Source organism: Rana temporaria, chromosome 5 (assembly GCF_905171775.1).
Source record: "Rana temporaria chromosome 5, aRanTem1.1, whole genome shotgun sequence".
Taxonomy (NCBI): domain Eukaryota; kingdom Metazoa; phylum Chordata; class Amphibia; order Anura; family Ranidae; genus Rana; species Rana temporaria.
Window position 1 is genome coordinate 352,169,278 of NC_053493.1, and position 16,581 is coordinate 352,185,858.

A 16,581-nucleotide genomic window follows, 5' to 3' on the forward strand; every position below is an offset into this window, starting at 1 on the left:
ATGGGGCACAGTGGCAGAATTTGATGGGCACAGTGACTGCAATTGATGGGCACAGTGAGGCTGCAATTGATGCTTTTGTTTCAGAAATTTTAGTTTTTTTGCGCCCCCCCCCCCCAAAAAAAAAAAAAAAATTGAGCACAAGCCACCACTGGTACCAAGGCTGAAATCTGAGGCTCAGGGGATGATCCTCCATTGTGTATGAGGCCTAAAGTTTGTTTATACTTTTTGGGGGGAATGTAGCCAGATCTGGCTTGTAGCATAGATAGTGACATTGTAATATCAGCCTGTGTAATGATGACAATCCCAGGTCTCCATACACATCCATGTACACAGACCGGGATCCATACACCGCTGCACACAAGCAGCACTAGCACAGAGTGACGTCACGGCCCCGCACAGCTCTCAGGCGCCTCGGCTGCGCTGTAGGGCGGTGACGTCACGCGGGCCGGCTAGTGGATGAGGCGCGGGAGGCGGGACCGGGGGGTGGAGCCGTGCGATGGCCGCAGAGGTGCAGGGCGAAGGGAGAGTGTGAGGCGGACGGTGACTGGGGAGAGGAACCGGTCGGCCCGGGCAGGGGAGGCCGAGGACGGGACGTCCGCCCTGGTAGGTACGGTGTGTGAAGTAGTGTCCCCCTCCCCCCCTCTGTATATTCCCCACACCCTGCCATAGCTGTCCTGTGTATTGTCTGAGCACACTGCCCGGATATACGGGGAGCACAGCTGGCACCAGAGCCCGGGGCCCGCTCCTTGTATTCTATGGACTGTGTGCTGACACTGAGGTGCCCGGCCCCTCTGTGCTCTGCCACACGTCTGCTGATTGAATGTGTCTTGTCCAGCTGGCAGGAGGACTGTCTGTACCATCTGCCTGACCCTCAGACTGGGGGCCATTATGGGTCACTCTGTGCTCAGTCTGCTGGCATCTCACTGCTGCCTGGTGGGCCTCAAGGAATGACCACTGGTCAGCCTGCCCACCCAAGTGGCAGTCAGGTGGGCAGGCTACCCAGTCAGCACTGAAAAGCCAGCAGACTGAGCGACCGACTCGCTGTCCGGCGCGGCCCTTTGGGGTGGCCTGCTTGACTCGCTGTCCGGCGGGGCCCTTTGGGGTGGCCTGCTTGACCTGCTGTCCGGCGGGGGCCTGCTTGACTCGCTGTCCGGCGGGGGCCCTCGGGGGGGCCTGCTTGACTTGCTGTCCGGCGGGGGCCTGCTTGACTCGCTGTCCAGCAGGGCGCTCGCGGCGGCCTGCTTGACTCGCTGTCCAGCGGGGCGCTCGCGGCGGCCTGCTTGACTCGCTGTCCAGCGGGGCGCTCGCGGCGGCCTGCTTGACAAGCTGTCCGGCGGGGGCCCTCGGGGCGGCCTGCTTGACTCGCTGTCCGGCGGGGGCCCTCGGGGCGGCCTGCTTGACTCTCTGTCCGGCAGGGGCCCTCGGGTGGCCTGCTTGACTCGCTGTCCGGCAGGGGCCCTCGGGTGGCCTGCTTGACTCGCTGTCCGGCAGGGGCCCTCGGGGCGGCCTGCTTGATTCGCTGTGCGGCGGGGGCCCTCGGGGCGGCCTGCTTGACTCGCTGTGTGGCAGGGGCCCTCGGCGCGGCCTGCTTGACTCGCTGTGCGGCGGGGGCCCTCGGGGCGGCCTGCTTGACTCGCTGTGCGGCGGGGGCCCTCGGGGCGGCCTGCTTGACTCGCTGTGCGGCGGGGGCCCTCGGGGCGGCCTGCTTGACTCGCTGTGCGGCGGGGGCCCTCGGGGCGGCCTGCTTGACTCGCTGTGCGGCGGGGGCCCTCGGGGCGGCCTGCTTGATTCGCTGTCTGGCAGTCTTTATGGCTTGTCACAAGTGAGCAAGTTGTCATTTATGGGTTGCCCAGCTTGCGGGATGGAGGCTTTTATGAGTAGTTTGACTCTCCATCTAGATTCCATTATAGGTTGCCCGACTTGCCAGCCTTTGGGACTGCCCAACTCTTACTGGTGGGTCCTTGGGGGCTCCCTGATTCCAAGGCTGGTGGCACTTTGGGAAATGGTATTTTGATTTGTCTCTATGGGTCGCCCCATATACTGCCTTATCTGTGTCCTTATAGGAAACCCTATTCCATGGCTATGTGCCTCTTGGCTGCTCACGGTCTTCTGGACCTCTTGGTTTGCTTTGTGTCATTCACTATTTCCTGTTATGCACTGATGTCCCACCACACATTCTGTCCTATAGATCCTTATGTGCCCATTTCATGGTGTTTATATGTGTAATTGGTTTTACCATTTTGAAGGGCCCGTCCCCCAACTGATATTCTGGTGAAAGGTGGAATTGGTGGTCCGTCTTTTGTCTTGGATACTCCAGCAGTGAGATCTCTACCATTCTTCTTCCTCTGGGAGCTGTGAATGTTCCTGGCTACCTCTGGTGTCTCCAATATAAGGGATGGTGGGAGCCCCTCGTTGTCAGATGATGTGCACAAGAGATCTCACCAGTGGAGTCTAAAAGAAAATGTTCGGTCATTTAAAATGGTTGTTATCCTCAGACATGAAATATGAGCAAAGCATATCCCTCTATAGTGTGTACTTGTCAAAATTAAGAGCACAAAGTGTCATTTCTGTCCGCTGCTTTGTTCTTCTGCTATCAGCATGAATTACTTCTGACACCAAGAGAAGAAAGGTGACAGTGGAGGGACCTCCAGCACACAGCCTTTGACTGACAGCCTCAGCTCTGTGGGGTGTTACTTCTGCTCTCTGCCCCTGTTTTCTGACAGCTCAGACAAGCTTTATAAATTCAGGATTTTGGATGTAGAGAAGAGCGCACTGCAGATAAACATGTAGGATGGTTTATTTAATCTGTGTATCATCTGAAAATCAATTTGATGGGTATGTGGAAGGATTTATAACCACTTTGTCTGTCCAGCATCTGCCAGAAACTATTAAAGAGTAACTCCATTTCTGTTGAGAAAAACATTCCCCTCTGGGTGACCTATCTACATTGCAAGGATTATAACAAACTTTGTTGCAGATTCCTACCTTTTTGTTATTCTGAAGAAATCCCTGTGTGTTTGTCTGTGCCTCTGTACGGAGTGGGTCTAATGGGAGTGGTTTCATAATTAACTGTCAGGTGTGCCGCTGAAGGGCCCTAGTGAGGAAATCTGCTGGGCCTGCATCCCTTTAGGGCCAGTTCACACCAGACGCAGTTCCGTGTGCTTTTTTTCTGCACAAAATGCATGCACAGTGTTTCCATGTATTCCAATGGCTCTAGTTCACACCATGCAGTCTGTTTCTGGTGCAGAACCTGACTGGAATCTGACTGCATGGTGTGAACTAGAGCCATTGGAATACATGGAACACTGTGCATGCATTTTTAGTGCAGAAATAATGCACACGAAACTGTACGGAACTGCGTCTGGTGTGAACTGGTCCTTAGATGTGTTCCAATTGAATTTTTTTTTCAAAAAATGAAATTTTTGTTGCAGGGGATGCCTGAATTCTGACTTGTAATCTTAGACAGACTTCTGGAAAATTGGCGAGCCAATCACACAAGCAGGAAATTATGTTTCTGGGGAGTGGTCAGTGCATATTCTATTCTATTCTATTCTAAGGCTCTTGTGCCACGCAGATTTTAGGCTGCATTCTAGCGATGACCGCTAGGGGGCGCTCCCATTGTGATCTGTGTATAGTATGTAAATTGCATACTAACACCGATTCACAACGTTGCGCGAGCCCTGCGTACGCAAATTACGTATGCTATAGGATACCCACGTTCCCGCGTCGCGAGATTTAAAATCTACGTTGTTTGCGTAAGTGATTCGTGAATGGCGCTGGACGCCATTCACGTTCACTCTGAAGCAAATGACGTCCTTGCGACGTCATTTGCCGCAATGCACGTCGGGAAAGTTTCCCCGACGGAGTATGCGCTTTACGCTCGGTACGGGAGCGCGCCTAATTAAAATAATTCCCCCGGCGGGATCATTTACATTGCGCGCGCTTACGCCGGGCAATTTTGCCGGCGCGCCCTCGCAATTTACGGAGCTACTGCTCCGTGAATCGAGGGCAGCGCAAAATATTTGCGTGGGCAAAATCGTTGCCCTGTGCCTCCGCAAATAAAGCGCAATTGTACCTGAATCTGGGCCATTGTCTGTGCTAGTAGAGAACTAGAAACATTGTAACTCCTCCCTCTTAGATCAAAGGGATAAACTTCAGTGTGTAAATGTAGGAAGTTTTAACTACTTAAAGCGGTCGTAAACCCGCCTCAAAATATCAGATATCATCTTGACTCGGCGTGTCTTCCGGGTATCGCCGCTCCAGCGCTGTGATTGGCCGGAGCGGCGATGACGTCACTCCCGCGGCGGCCGCTCCTTTCACCGTAGATCCCCCTGCGCATGCGCCGGCGCATTGCGAGGGGAATATCTCCTAAACCGTGCAGGTTTAGGAGATATTCTCCTTACCTACAGGTAAGCCTTATTATAGGCTTACCTGTAGGTAAAAGTAAAAAAAGTGGGTTTACAACCACTTTAAAGGCTAAACATTTTACTGACACTTGTTTCTTACAAAGTTAAAATCTGTATTTTTATATATATATATATATATATATATATATATATATATATATATATATATATATATATATATATATATATATATATATATATATATATATATATATATATATATATAATCTCAGAGACCCTAGGGAATAAAATGCAGATTGTTGCTATATTTTATGTGGCACTGTATTTGCACAGTGGTCTTCAAACGCAATTTTTTGGGGGAAAAATACACTTCGATGAAAAAAAAAAAAGTGTAACAGTAAAGTTAGCCCAATTGTTTTTTTTTTTTTTTGGTTTAATGTGAAAGATGTTACGCCACGAGAATCGTGATTCTCATTTTAGCCAAAATCATGCAGCTCTAGGCTGCAGATTAAAAAGGAAAGGTAACATTCAATTACAAAATGAGTGTCGCAATCCTATAATAATATTATTATTATTATTATTATTATTATTTTTTTCCCACGAAAGTGGAGTTACCCTTTAACCTCTTCAACCCACAAATACAGCTTTCATTTGTTTGTATTTGATCATCTCTGCGGTTTTTATTTTTTGCGCTATAAACAAAAAAGGAGTGACAATTTTGAAAAAAAAAAACCCACAATATTTTGTACTTTTTGCTATAATAAATATCCCCAATTTTTTTTTTTTTTTTTTTTTAAAGCAAATATTTTCTCAGTTTAGGACGATATGTATTCTTATACATATTTTTGGTAATAAAAATCGCAATAACCGTATATTGGTTTGCACAAAAGTTATTGCGTCTACAAAATGGGGGATAGATGTATGGCATTTTTATTATTTTTTACTAGCGATCAGCGATTTTCATCGGTACTGCGACATTATGGCAGAAACGTTTGACACATTTTTGGGACCATTGGCATTTATACAGCGATTAGTGCTATAAAAATGCACTGATTACTGTGTAAATGTCACTGGCAGGGAAGGGGTTAACACCAGGGGGCGATCATGGGGTTACTTGTGTTCCCTGACTGTGTGTTCTAACTATAGGGGGAGGGGACTCGCTATAGGAGATGACAGATCGTGATTTCCAGCTTATAGGAACTCACGATCTGCATCTCCTCTCAGAAGAGAACGGGGATGTGTGTGTTTACACACACACACACACACACACACGTCCCGGTTCTTCGTCTCGTGCCTGTGATCGCTCATGGCTGCAGGCCACCAGCATCGACACCCCCACAGTGCAGCGTGCGCGCCCGCTATTCTGCTTAAACGAACCGACGTACAGCTACGACGGTTCGCGGGATCGTGCCAACCTGCCGCAGTATAACGACCGCGGCAAGTGGTTAATGAAAGTAGAACTAAACCCTTCTCTCCAAGGAAGCTGACACCTTGGCCTCTGTTTGATCTGCAGTTGCCATGGTGATGAACATGTGATCACATATGACACGAGACATTGGATGGTTTGGCAGTTCAGTTGAAAGAAGCAACCGTGACCGTTATCATTGCTGGCATGCCTTGAATGTAACTGTTTTGGGAAACCATTAAATTGATGGGTTTGGTTCCGCTTCAAGTTTTTGGTGGGCTAATCTGTTAAAAGAACGATTTCTAAATATTTCTGAAAGTGAAAACCGAAACTTTGATACCTGAAAGCAGCATCTCCTGAGCGGGTGAAAAGTTTGCACTGGATGTTGATGGCTGGGTGGCCTCAGCTCACTGTTCTGTATAAGCACAGCTTATTGCTTGGTGTTGTGGATGGAGTCAGGGATGTTTTTATTGCTGTGTTCCTTCTGGATAGATTCATCCTTCTCCATTTGTACCTGGTTACCCCGTGTCCATGAGGCAGAAAGTGAGATCAATTCAAAATATTACTGTTGACCCCAGAACAGAAGATGAGGGAATATCTTCCGGTGGGGGGGGGCCCGCTCTGTTGACGGCTGTCTAAGGGCCCGGCGTGCACACACAGTGTGCGATCAGCTGCGGCCAGATTTGTATCCGGTAGAAATCAGTGGCTGACACTGCTGCTGTTCACAATTATCTGCTCATCCAAGGGATAGAGGAAAACTGTCATTGATCCAAGCGGGCAAACCATTCCTATGTCTCTGGATCCTTTGGTACCGGCCAGAGAGCACGACCGCACTCTGCTAAGATGGTATGAGGCAGCGGCACTGCTTGATGATGTCCTATCTTGGCAAGCTTTATTGAACCTGTAAATAAGCAAACTACAGACACCTCTAATGTCTACATGACCAGTGCAGGGATCACAGCGCTGCATTGGACATGAGTACGGCAAGTCCACTGTTGGAGTATAGGGGAGCCTCATTAGCCAGGGGAACTTTGGATAAGGAAAGCTACTTTTACATTTATTGGACACACCACTTTAAGGCCCCTTTCACACTGGGGCGTTTTTTCGGGCGCTTTGGCGTTAAAAAAAAAAAAAACATGTAAAGCGCCTTAAAGAAGCCTCATCTGCTATGCCAATGTGAAAGCCTGAGTGCTTTCAGAGCCCTTTCACACTGCCAGCTCCCGAAAAACGCTGGTAAAGCCCTGCTAAGACCCCTTTTCCCACTGGGGCGTTAAAAAAAGCTCCCGCAATGGGAAGGGGGCTTTAGGAGCGGTGTATTCAATGCTCCTATAGCGCTGCAAAGAAGCTGCTTGCAGGACTTTTTTTGACGCCCTGCCAGCGCAGCGCCTCAGTGTGAAAGCACTCGGGCTTTCACATTGGGATTGCAGATGCAGCTTCTTTCAGGCGCTTTTTTTAAATGCTAAAGCGCTTGAAAAATGCCCCAGTGTGAAAAGGGTCCAAGGGAGACCTTTTACCTGTTCCGGAGTTGCTCTTTAAATGTTAGTTTTCTATGGAAAGAATAAAAGAAGCCAATTGCTTACTCTGAGCAATGACACAAAAAAATAGAAATGATCTCTGGTAGAGCTGGAAAACACCTTGGGGTTGATTTACTAGAACTGGACAGTGCAGCTTTGCATAGAAACATCGGCTTCTTGTTTTTATTGTGAACATTTATTGGACAAACTAAAGTTAGAAGCTGATTGGCTACAATGACTAGCTGCACCAGATTTTGCAATCTCCATTTTTAGTAAATCCACCCCTGTTCATCCCGACATCAATTAGGTTCTCTGAATGTGTCAACGCAGAAGAATTTGACCCGGGAAGAATAAAGTCTGTGGTGGGTGTGTAAGGAGGCTTGGTTTTTTCCTGGGCATTCCCCAGGCTTTTGTTGGTAGGTGTGCCATGTGTGCTGCATTAGGTAATTTGTTTCATTTATCTCAGACACTGCTGTAAACGCTAAACACCTTAAGCTGAGACTTAAGCCCCATACACACTATTAGATTTTCTGCAGACTTTTGTCTTCAGATTTACCAAAACCATGTAGTGCAAGGGCCTGCCTGATTGCATACAAATTGAAGGTTTGACCTCCTATTATATGGTTATGATAAATCTAAAGATGGCAAAAATCTTCAGAAACTCTCATAGTGTGTATGGGGCTTTATAGTTCTAGTACAGTGAAGGATGCTGTTCGCTCTCTACTCTCCTCCATTCACAAAACGTCTTGTAATATTTTTATGACACTCAAGGCTTTTGTGAATGAACGAGAAGAGGGCCGGTGGAAGCTCAGTATCTCCCCTCGTCAGGGCCGGACTTACCATTGGCCTTGACTGGGCTCAAGCCCAGGGGCCCCACCCAATAGGGGGCCCCCTTTAAAAAAAAAAAAAAAAAAAAATATATATTTTTTTTTTTTTTTTTTTTTTTTTTTTAGGGGTCCGGAGGTCCCCAGGGCCCCGGACGGCAACCCCCCTTTTTTTTATTTATTTTTTGTAAAAAAATGTTTTTTTTATATATTTTTTATTTTTATATATATATATAATATATATATATAATATATATATGTGTATATATATATATGTGTGTATATATATATATATATATTTTATTATTATTATTAAAGGGCCCAGGGGTCTCCAGGGCCCCGGACGGCAACCCCCCTTTTTTTTATTTATTTTTTGTAAAAAATGTTTTTTTTATATATTTTTTATTTTTATATAATATATATATATATATATGTGTATATATATATATATATTTTTTATTATTATTATTAAAGGGCCCAGGGGTCTCCAGGGCCCCCGGATGGCAACCCACCTTTTTTATTTTTTTATAAAAAAAATTACATTTTTTTTTTATATATATATATATTTTTTTTTTTTATTAAAGGGCTCAGAGGTCCCCAGGGCCCCATGTGGCAACCCCCCCTTTTTTATTTTTTTTATAAATGTTTATTTTTTTATTTTTGTTTATTTTTTTATTTTTTATTAAAAGGCCCAGAGGTTCCCAGGGGCCCAGAGGTCCCCAGGGCCCCCGGGTTTGGCAACCTCCTTTTTTTATGTATTTTTTATAAATGTTTTTTTTTTTTATTATTAAAGGGCCCAGAGGTTTATTTTTTCTTTTTATTAAAAGGCCCAGAGGTCCCCAGGGCCCCGGATGGCTACATATATTTATATATATTTGTTTTCTTCTTTATTTCTTCTTTTTTTTGTAAAGGCCCCCCCGCTTCTCAATTTGCGGCAGCCCCCACGCTTCTCAATTTCAGGCGGCAGCACCCCCACCCCCCCCTAGGTTCTCTGCTTCAGGGGGCCCATGCCTTAAGCTGTGCAAGGGGCCCCAAAATTCCTGATGGCGGCCCTGCGCATACCTCCCAACACGCACGGATTCTGTGGGACTTTCCCGCACAGACAGCTTCTTCCCGCAGTCCCGCAAAAGGGTTAATTTTCCCGCACTGCAAGAGGAGGCAGCACGGAAGCAGGAGGAACCGGAGTGGTGTGTGGAGGACTGTGGCTGCTGAAGGGAAGAAAGCCGACAGCCGGGCTAATGACAGTCTGTGGCCCCGGCTGTTGGCACAGGTGAGAGGCACTCCCCCCTCAACAACTGCAAAATCCCCCCCCCCGCTCAACAACTTTAATGCGCTCCCCCCCGCTCAACAACTTCAATTCGCCCTCCCCCCGCTCAACAACTTCGATCCCCCCCAATTCTCGGCTCCAGGGGGCCCCTTCAACACTCAAGCCCAGGGGCCCCCACCACCCTAAGTCCTGCCCTGCCCCTCGTCCATTCACAGGATGGGGTGGAGAGTGAGTGACTCGTTTACTGTGCTCATTTACTTTGAGAGCTGAAACTGTATTTTGCCCATAGGTGTGCACAGCTTATTGCATTAGGGTGTGCACCCCAAAGATCAAACACACATGCCTTTCCCTGCAGCCTCATCTGCACCTAGGGTTGCCACCTCATCCCTTTAAAACAGAACACATATGAATTACACATGTTCTGTGGCTGATTAAGGTGGTAATTGAACTCAAGTGGAGCCTTATCTAAATTAAATTAGCCTCAAAACCTGTGTAATTCATATGTGTTCTGTTTTAAAGGGATGAGGTGGCAACCCTATCTGCACCGGACAGCGAATGAATGGGAAGTGCCCAGTGCTGAGCAGATTCCTGTTCATTCACAAACTGAATCATAGTAAACAGTTTACTATGCTTCCATTATGATTGAACACATTTGAGTGAATGTGTTCATTTAGAAAAGGAAGGGGTTGGTAAATTACATATTGGTTAACTCCTTCCCCCACTCTCCATCCTGAAACATCCTCTGCAGTAGCCAGAGGGAGAGGAGAGATGCCAGCAGCACTGCTGTGATATGGGGTGGGGGGGGGGGGCACAACATGGGGACGGGGGGCCCTGGCACACCCCCTGCTCACGCCTGTGATTTACAGTAGTTTCCAGGATGAATAAAACAAATGTTGTTGCCTATTGTCGCACCTTGCACACATCATTTGTGGCGATTTTTCTTTTTACATAGATGTCCAAAAATCTTTTTTGGTGAGCTTTGCACTTAGTCTTTTGCACTCTCTTTACTCAATACATCTGTTTATTTGTATCAATGACCCATAGCAAGAAGTGGGATATTTCCAGCAGTTAGTTCCATGACAGATTATTTCTAAGTGGTTGCCTTTCACTAATGCCATTTGCTCATCTTTGCATTGCAGTAATTGCATAAGCTGGATAGTTGGATTTTGCGCTCTCACCTTTCTTTGTTGCCTTTCTAACCCCCTTCCCGTGTTTCCTCTTGTCAGAGATGGATTTGTCTTTCTCCTGCCCTCCCTTTTCTCTCCTTAGGTCTGGTTGTCTCTCACTGGCTGTGATGGCGATGAGTGGAGCAGAACCGTTTATACTGCAGATTATCTGCAGCTAATAACATTGGAGTGTCTGGAAGACATTGGATTGCAGATTGTCAGGCTGTGTAGTACGTGTCACCTGTGTCTGGATTTCCAGCTGGGGTCTCTGATTAGCATGGTAGGGTACTGTCTATTAAATATGTCCTGTCCATTCAGGTGAACTCGAGTGGCCATGTCATGTGGGCCCTAATGGCATATTGATTGCCTGATCATGTTAAGCCGTGTCACTATATTTACCCCGGATTGCTGTGTCTTTTTTTTGATGCAGTGCTCTGTGATGTGCCGTGGTATTTTAAGAAGCTGTAGATTGCATTAGTTGCTATTTCAGCTTAAGTGTCTGTGCCAGGTCTTACAGGCTGTTGTTTGTAGCTTGTCTGCGTCTTGTATTTTTTACTCTGATTTCCTCCGCTACACAAAGCTTCCGTTGTCTGTCTCTCTTTCAAACTTCCTGTACAATCTCACATTTTATTTGTTGCATTTGTTATATTTATTCTTGTACAGCTATTGATTAATTTATGAATGTTTTAGAAAATCATTGACTCATTCATCCGGGCGTAGATAGCCGCATTATCTGCGGCTATCTACGCCACGTCCGGCACCCCCGCTGTCTTCTGGGAGACAAACAGGGCCCAGAAGACGGCAGGGACCATTCGGATCGTGCAGCGCGACTCGCACATGCGCAGTAGGGAACCAGGAAGTGAAGCAAGGCTTCACTTCCTGAATTCCTTACCAGAGATGGCAGCGGCAGCATTCGAGAGCCGAGGGAGGGATCGGCTTCGGGTGCCGACATTGTGGGTGCCCTGGACAGGTAAGTGTCCTTATTTTAAAAGTCAGCAGCTGCAGTATTTGTAGCTGCTGACTTAAAAATCAAAATAATAATTGGCGGACCTCCGCTTTAACCACTTAACCACCGATACCAGATTTTGCCACCTATATTAACCAGGTCATTTTTTTCTATTCAGCACTGTGCTACTTTAACCACTTCCCATCCCGCCTATAGTAATATGATGGCCACAAGGTGGCTCTGCCATCCTGGGTGGCTGTTATATGATGTCCTCGGTCCTCCCGGCCGCTAGGGGGCACTCGGGTGCCTGGTGGCCGCAATGTCTGCCAGTTACCCGCGATCGGCAGTTATAGAGCCAGGGAGACGGATCTCTGTGTGTAAACTCTCCTGTCAGGGGGAGAGTGTCCCTTGTACATAGGGACACCGATCGGTCACCTCCCTCAGTCAGTCTCCCCCCCCCCCCCCCACAGTTAGAATCACTCCCTAGGGAACGCATTTAACCCCTTGGTCGCCCCTAGCATTAACCCCTTCCCTGCCAGTCACATTTATACAGTAAACAGTGCATATTTATAGCACTGTTCGCTGTATAAATGTGAATGGTCCCAAAATAGTGTCAAATGTGTCCGATCTGGCCGCCGCAATATCGCAGTCCTGACAAAAATAGCACATAACCACCATTACTAGAAAAAAATAAAAAGGTCATAAATCCCCTATTTTGTAGGCGCTATAACTTTTGCGCAAACCAATCAATATACGGTTAGTGTGTGTGTGTTTGTTTTTTTTTTTTTTTTACCAAAAATATGTAGAAGAATACAGATCGGCCTAAACTGAGAAAAAAAAAGCAAAAAGTAAAAAATATTGTGATTGGTGTTCCTCTGTACTAGGAACACACCATCGGTCTCCTCTCACCTGATAGGTCCCTGGCTCTGTTGCTGGTAATCACAGGTGCCCGGTAGACATCGCGGCCGCCGGGCACGCGCATTGGCTCCAGAGTGACGCGGTGGGCGTGCGCCCCCTAGACGGCCAGGAAGCCCAGGACGTCATACAACGCCCGCCCAGGATGGGAGATCCCTCATATGACTATGGCTAGGATGGGAAGTGGTTAAAGGATAACTTTGCTAAAGGTTAATTTGTCCTTTAAAACAATGTGCTGGTTACTGTGCTTCCTGCATTGACACACAAGTATTGATATTAAGGTGTTTTTCCTATTAGTCAGTTTTTGAGTAAAGAGCAGTATTGTCAGGTTTAATTGCTGTCTGTGTCCCTGTGTCCTCTCACTTCTTGGCTCCTTGTCATTGAAGACACAATAGTGTAAAAAAATATATATATATATATATATTTTACCGTTTCCCCGATAGTAAGACTTGGCGTTCTTTTTCAGGAGGGCTGCAATATAAGCTCTAGTTTAAAATGCTTGTAAAATCCTATAATACTCTATTACAGTAGTACCGTATATACTTGAGTATAAGCCGAGTTTTTCAGTACCTTTTTTTTTTTTTTGTGTTTGAAAATGCCCCCCTCGGCTTATACTCGAGTAACCTTTTTGCGCCTGATCACCGGTCTCTGCACAGTGTGCGGGGACTGCCCTGTCCGCAGACAGCTCAGCGGGGATTTACAGGTGATCCCCGCTGAGCCGACGGACACACACAGGGCAGATCAATACGGATCCGCTCCGTGTGAAAGGGCCCTTAAAGTTTCCTTTCTGGGGACTTTTTATTTTTTGGATTTGAACTCTGAGGAAAAGTAATCGCATCTGTTAATTTTTTTTTTTTTTTTATCTTTCACTTCTGGAGAAGCAACAAGAAATGGAAATCTCCCATCATATTGAGGGGAAATCCAACTTTTGAAAGCTGTCACTGAAACAGGTGCCCCCTTAGGAAGATATTCACACCACTGTTCAATCAAAACTGCAAGTTCTGAAGTTCCTCTTACTTTCTGTACTGGTGACAACAGTCAGCATGGCAAATAGTGAAACGTTGAATGTGAGGCCACAGATGGCAACAAATCCTGGCAGTGGTTCTCACCTTCCCCATTCCACCCATCCATGTCTAGAAAAAAGTTCTGGCTGAGGCTCTACTTCAAAAATAAACCCTTCTGCAGTTTGAACTTTAGTTGAGGTCTTCAAGTTAATGAACATTTGTTAAAGTATAACTAAATGCAATTTTTTTTTTTTTCGTTGGGTAGAGTGGAGAGAGATTAGAACACCTGATAGTTTTTATTACTCTGTTTGTCCTGTTTACCATTATCGTGGAAAGTAAAATAAAATCCCATATTTTGGGTTGTCCCCAGAAAAATAATAGAGGGGAAATCTTCCAATGGGGACCCTAGTTCTGGTGACCTGGGGGGACCCAAGGCATTTTTTTTTTTTTTTTTGGAGGGTTTTCCTCTTCCTTCCTGTGGAACAGGAATTGAAGGTAAATTGCCTCAATAGGACACGTGTGGCAATAAAAAAACACTTACAGTGATTATATCCCTCTCTTACTCTATCCAAAATGGGGAAAAAAAAGTTTTACCTATAGTTCTATGTTATAGTGGAGCTTCACCCAAAAGGTGAGGTTCTGGTTTAAAGTGATTGTAAAGTCTGTTTGGTATTTTTAATGAGAAAAAAAAAAAAAAAAATCCTCCTCTTCTCCAGTCCCTCTTCGGCTCTCCTGGCCCCTCTCTCCTGTTGAGTGACCCCACAGCAGGCAGCTTGCTATGGGAGCACCTGAGGCAAGCCACAGCTCCCTGTGCTCAATCAGATACGGAGCTGCGGCCTGCCAAAACCCCACCCCCCTTTCTCTCCTGATTGGCTAACTGACTTTGACAGCAGCAGAAGCCAATGGCACTGTGCTGCGGTTTCAGCCAATGAGGGGAGTCCCAGGCAGCTGAGACATTTCTTCAACATCGCTGGATCTAGAGGGACCTCAGGTAAGTATTAGGCTGCATTCACACCTCGGCGTACTGAATCGCAGCGTTTTGTCCCGCGAATTGCGGCGGCAAATAGCAGCGTTTTGTACCGCGATTTGCGGCGACAAAAAGCCGCGATTGTGAATGCAGCCTCACCTCCTCTATGGAGATGGTTCACATCTCCTATGCCGAATGCCAAAAGACGCCTGAAAAAAAGGTCCGGGACCTTTTTGCAGGCGTTCGGCGTGGAGATGTGAACCATCTCCATAGCCGACCATGTAAAATCACCCCTCCAGCGTATAAGGGGCGGCTGCGGCGTTATTGTTCAAATAACAGTTTTTTTTTTTTTTTTATAAAACAGTTCACAGGATACAGTTAAATGCAGGCAATAAAAGACCAAAGCAGACACTTATCCAGGAATACAATTATTTCCCTTGCCCTAAGTGGGTAGAGGGGGAGTTAAGCTTCCGGCCAATAAGGCCCTATTCTGAGAGCTAGCTTTTCCAACAGTCATGTCAACAAACTACGCGTATCAAACCGTTTTCTATACTCTGGTGTCAACAGTGCCACCAAAACAGTAGGTTGTAAGAGAGGAGAGGGGAGTCAAGGAAGGCTTTTTAGTTTAATGCATAGATTGACTTAAGATAAAAAAAAAACGAACAATCACTTTAAGTCCCCCCCCACATCCTTTGCCACATTTGGTGAGTGATTTATTTATTTGTTTTCAGAGGGAGAGCGAATTCCTAGTTTTGACAGGTACCCGCTCTCATCCAGTTATTCTCTAGCCCACCCTCCCCTCAGCCTTCTAGAAAAAGGTCACGGGTTCCATGGGGTGGGCCATTCATGATGCGCTGCTGGCACATGCTCAGTAGGCACAGTGAAGAACTAGAACAATGAAGGCTAGTGAAGAACTAGCCTGAGCGAGGATGGCACTGGATGCCTCGTTAGGTAAGTGTCCTGCTATTAAAAGTCAGCGCTACATAATTTGTAGCTGCTGACATCCAGAGTGGAGAACCGCTTTAAAGGGGTTGTAAATGAATGAATGAATGAATGAATGAAAAACTTATATAGCGCGGCACATGCGAACTGAATCGCATTAAGGTGAAAAAAAAATCATGATTCTCATATTAGCCAGCATCGTGCAGCTCTGCTTCCACTTTAAGAATTTCTTAAAGTGTTACTAAATCCAGAACCCTGCATTCAATATATCTGGTCCCCCACAGTACACAGAAATGCAATTATTTTAGTAAATATAAACTAATTACCTTTTCTCATCAGCAATATACAGTATATCCGTTTCTGGTGAAGATTTTCATACTGCACTGAGCTGCTCATTGGCCCTGTGCTGATCACATGCACTCTCCAAAGAAAAGAAAAAAACTCTCTAGCAATACACACCAAAGTGAGCATGTGCAGCCTGACTCCAAAAGGTCTGTCTTATCCAGACTTGTCCAGGGAGACAGTGCAGGGAGGGGAGGATCTATTGGCATACAGGATCAGTCAGCCTTTTTACACAATGCGGAGTATTAACCTCTTAGGTTCCACAGTGAGTACCGTATTTATCGGCGTATATCGCGCACTCGTTTTGCCCTGAAAATCAGGGCAAAATCGTGGGTGCGCGATATACGCCGATACCCGCTTTCCCGCGCCGAGTTTTGAATACTGCGCCGACATATACCGAGCGCAGTACACTCGGGTATAGTCGGCCAGTCTCAGCTTCTTCCGCGGTCACGTCCTGGACGTACAGGACGTGAGCGCGACAGTTGCCGAGCCTGCCCGAGTGTACTGCGCTCGGTATATGCTGGCGCAGTATTCAAAACTCGGCGCGGGAAACGAGGACGCCGGACCCGCCGCAGAAGGACACCGGACCCGCCGAAGAGGACCGACGAGGCCGCCGATGGACGCCGCGCAAGACACCAAAACTGTAAGTACAAAAATAACTTTTTTTCCACACGATTCGGGGTCACTTTGGGGGTGCGCGGTATACGCCTGGAGCGCGTTATACCGCAATAAATACGGTACATGCTTGACTGCATATACAGACTGATTTTACTGTTGTGGGTTTAGTAACACTGATGTTAGGAAGATTTTTGCCTATAATGCATTATAATTCAGTTTGAGGTGCTTTCCTTTAAGCATATTTACTCACGGCAGGCTTTTTTTTTTTTCATCAGGGCTCTTTTCAGCTAAGGAAAATAATAAG

General features: G+C 46.5%; 1 protein-coding gene across 2 annotated transcripts in view; it reads left to right on the forward strand.

Moving 5' to 3' along the window:
- Positions 1 to 479: 479 nt before the first annotated feature.
- WWP1 (WW domain containing E3 ubiquitin protein ligase 1) overlaps positions 480 to 16,581 on the forward strand; it is a 248,013-nt gene continuing 231,911 nt past the window's right edge. The window contains exon 1 of one of the 2 annotated variants that reach the window (XM_040354574.1): positions 480 to 603. The gene's annotated coding sequence lies outside the window, so the exon portion shown is untranslated. Of the gene's footprint in view, positions 608 to 16,581 lie in introns of both variants that reach the window. The other variant, XM_040354575.1, reaches the window with a different exon arrangement.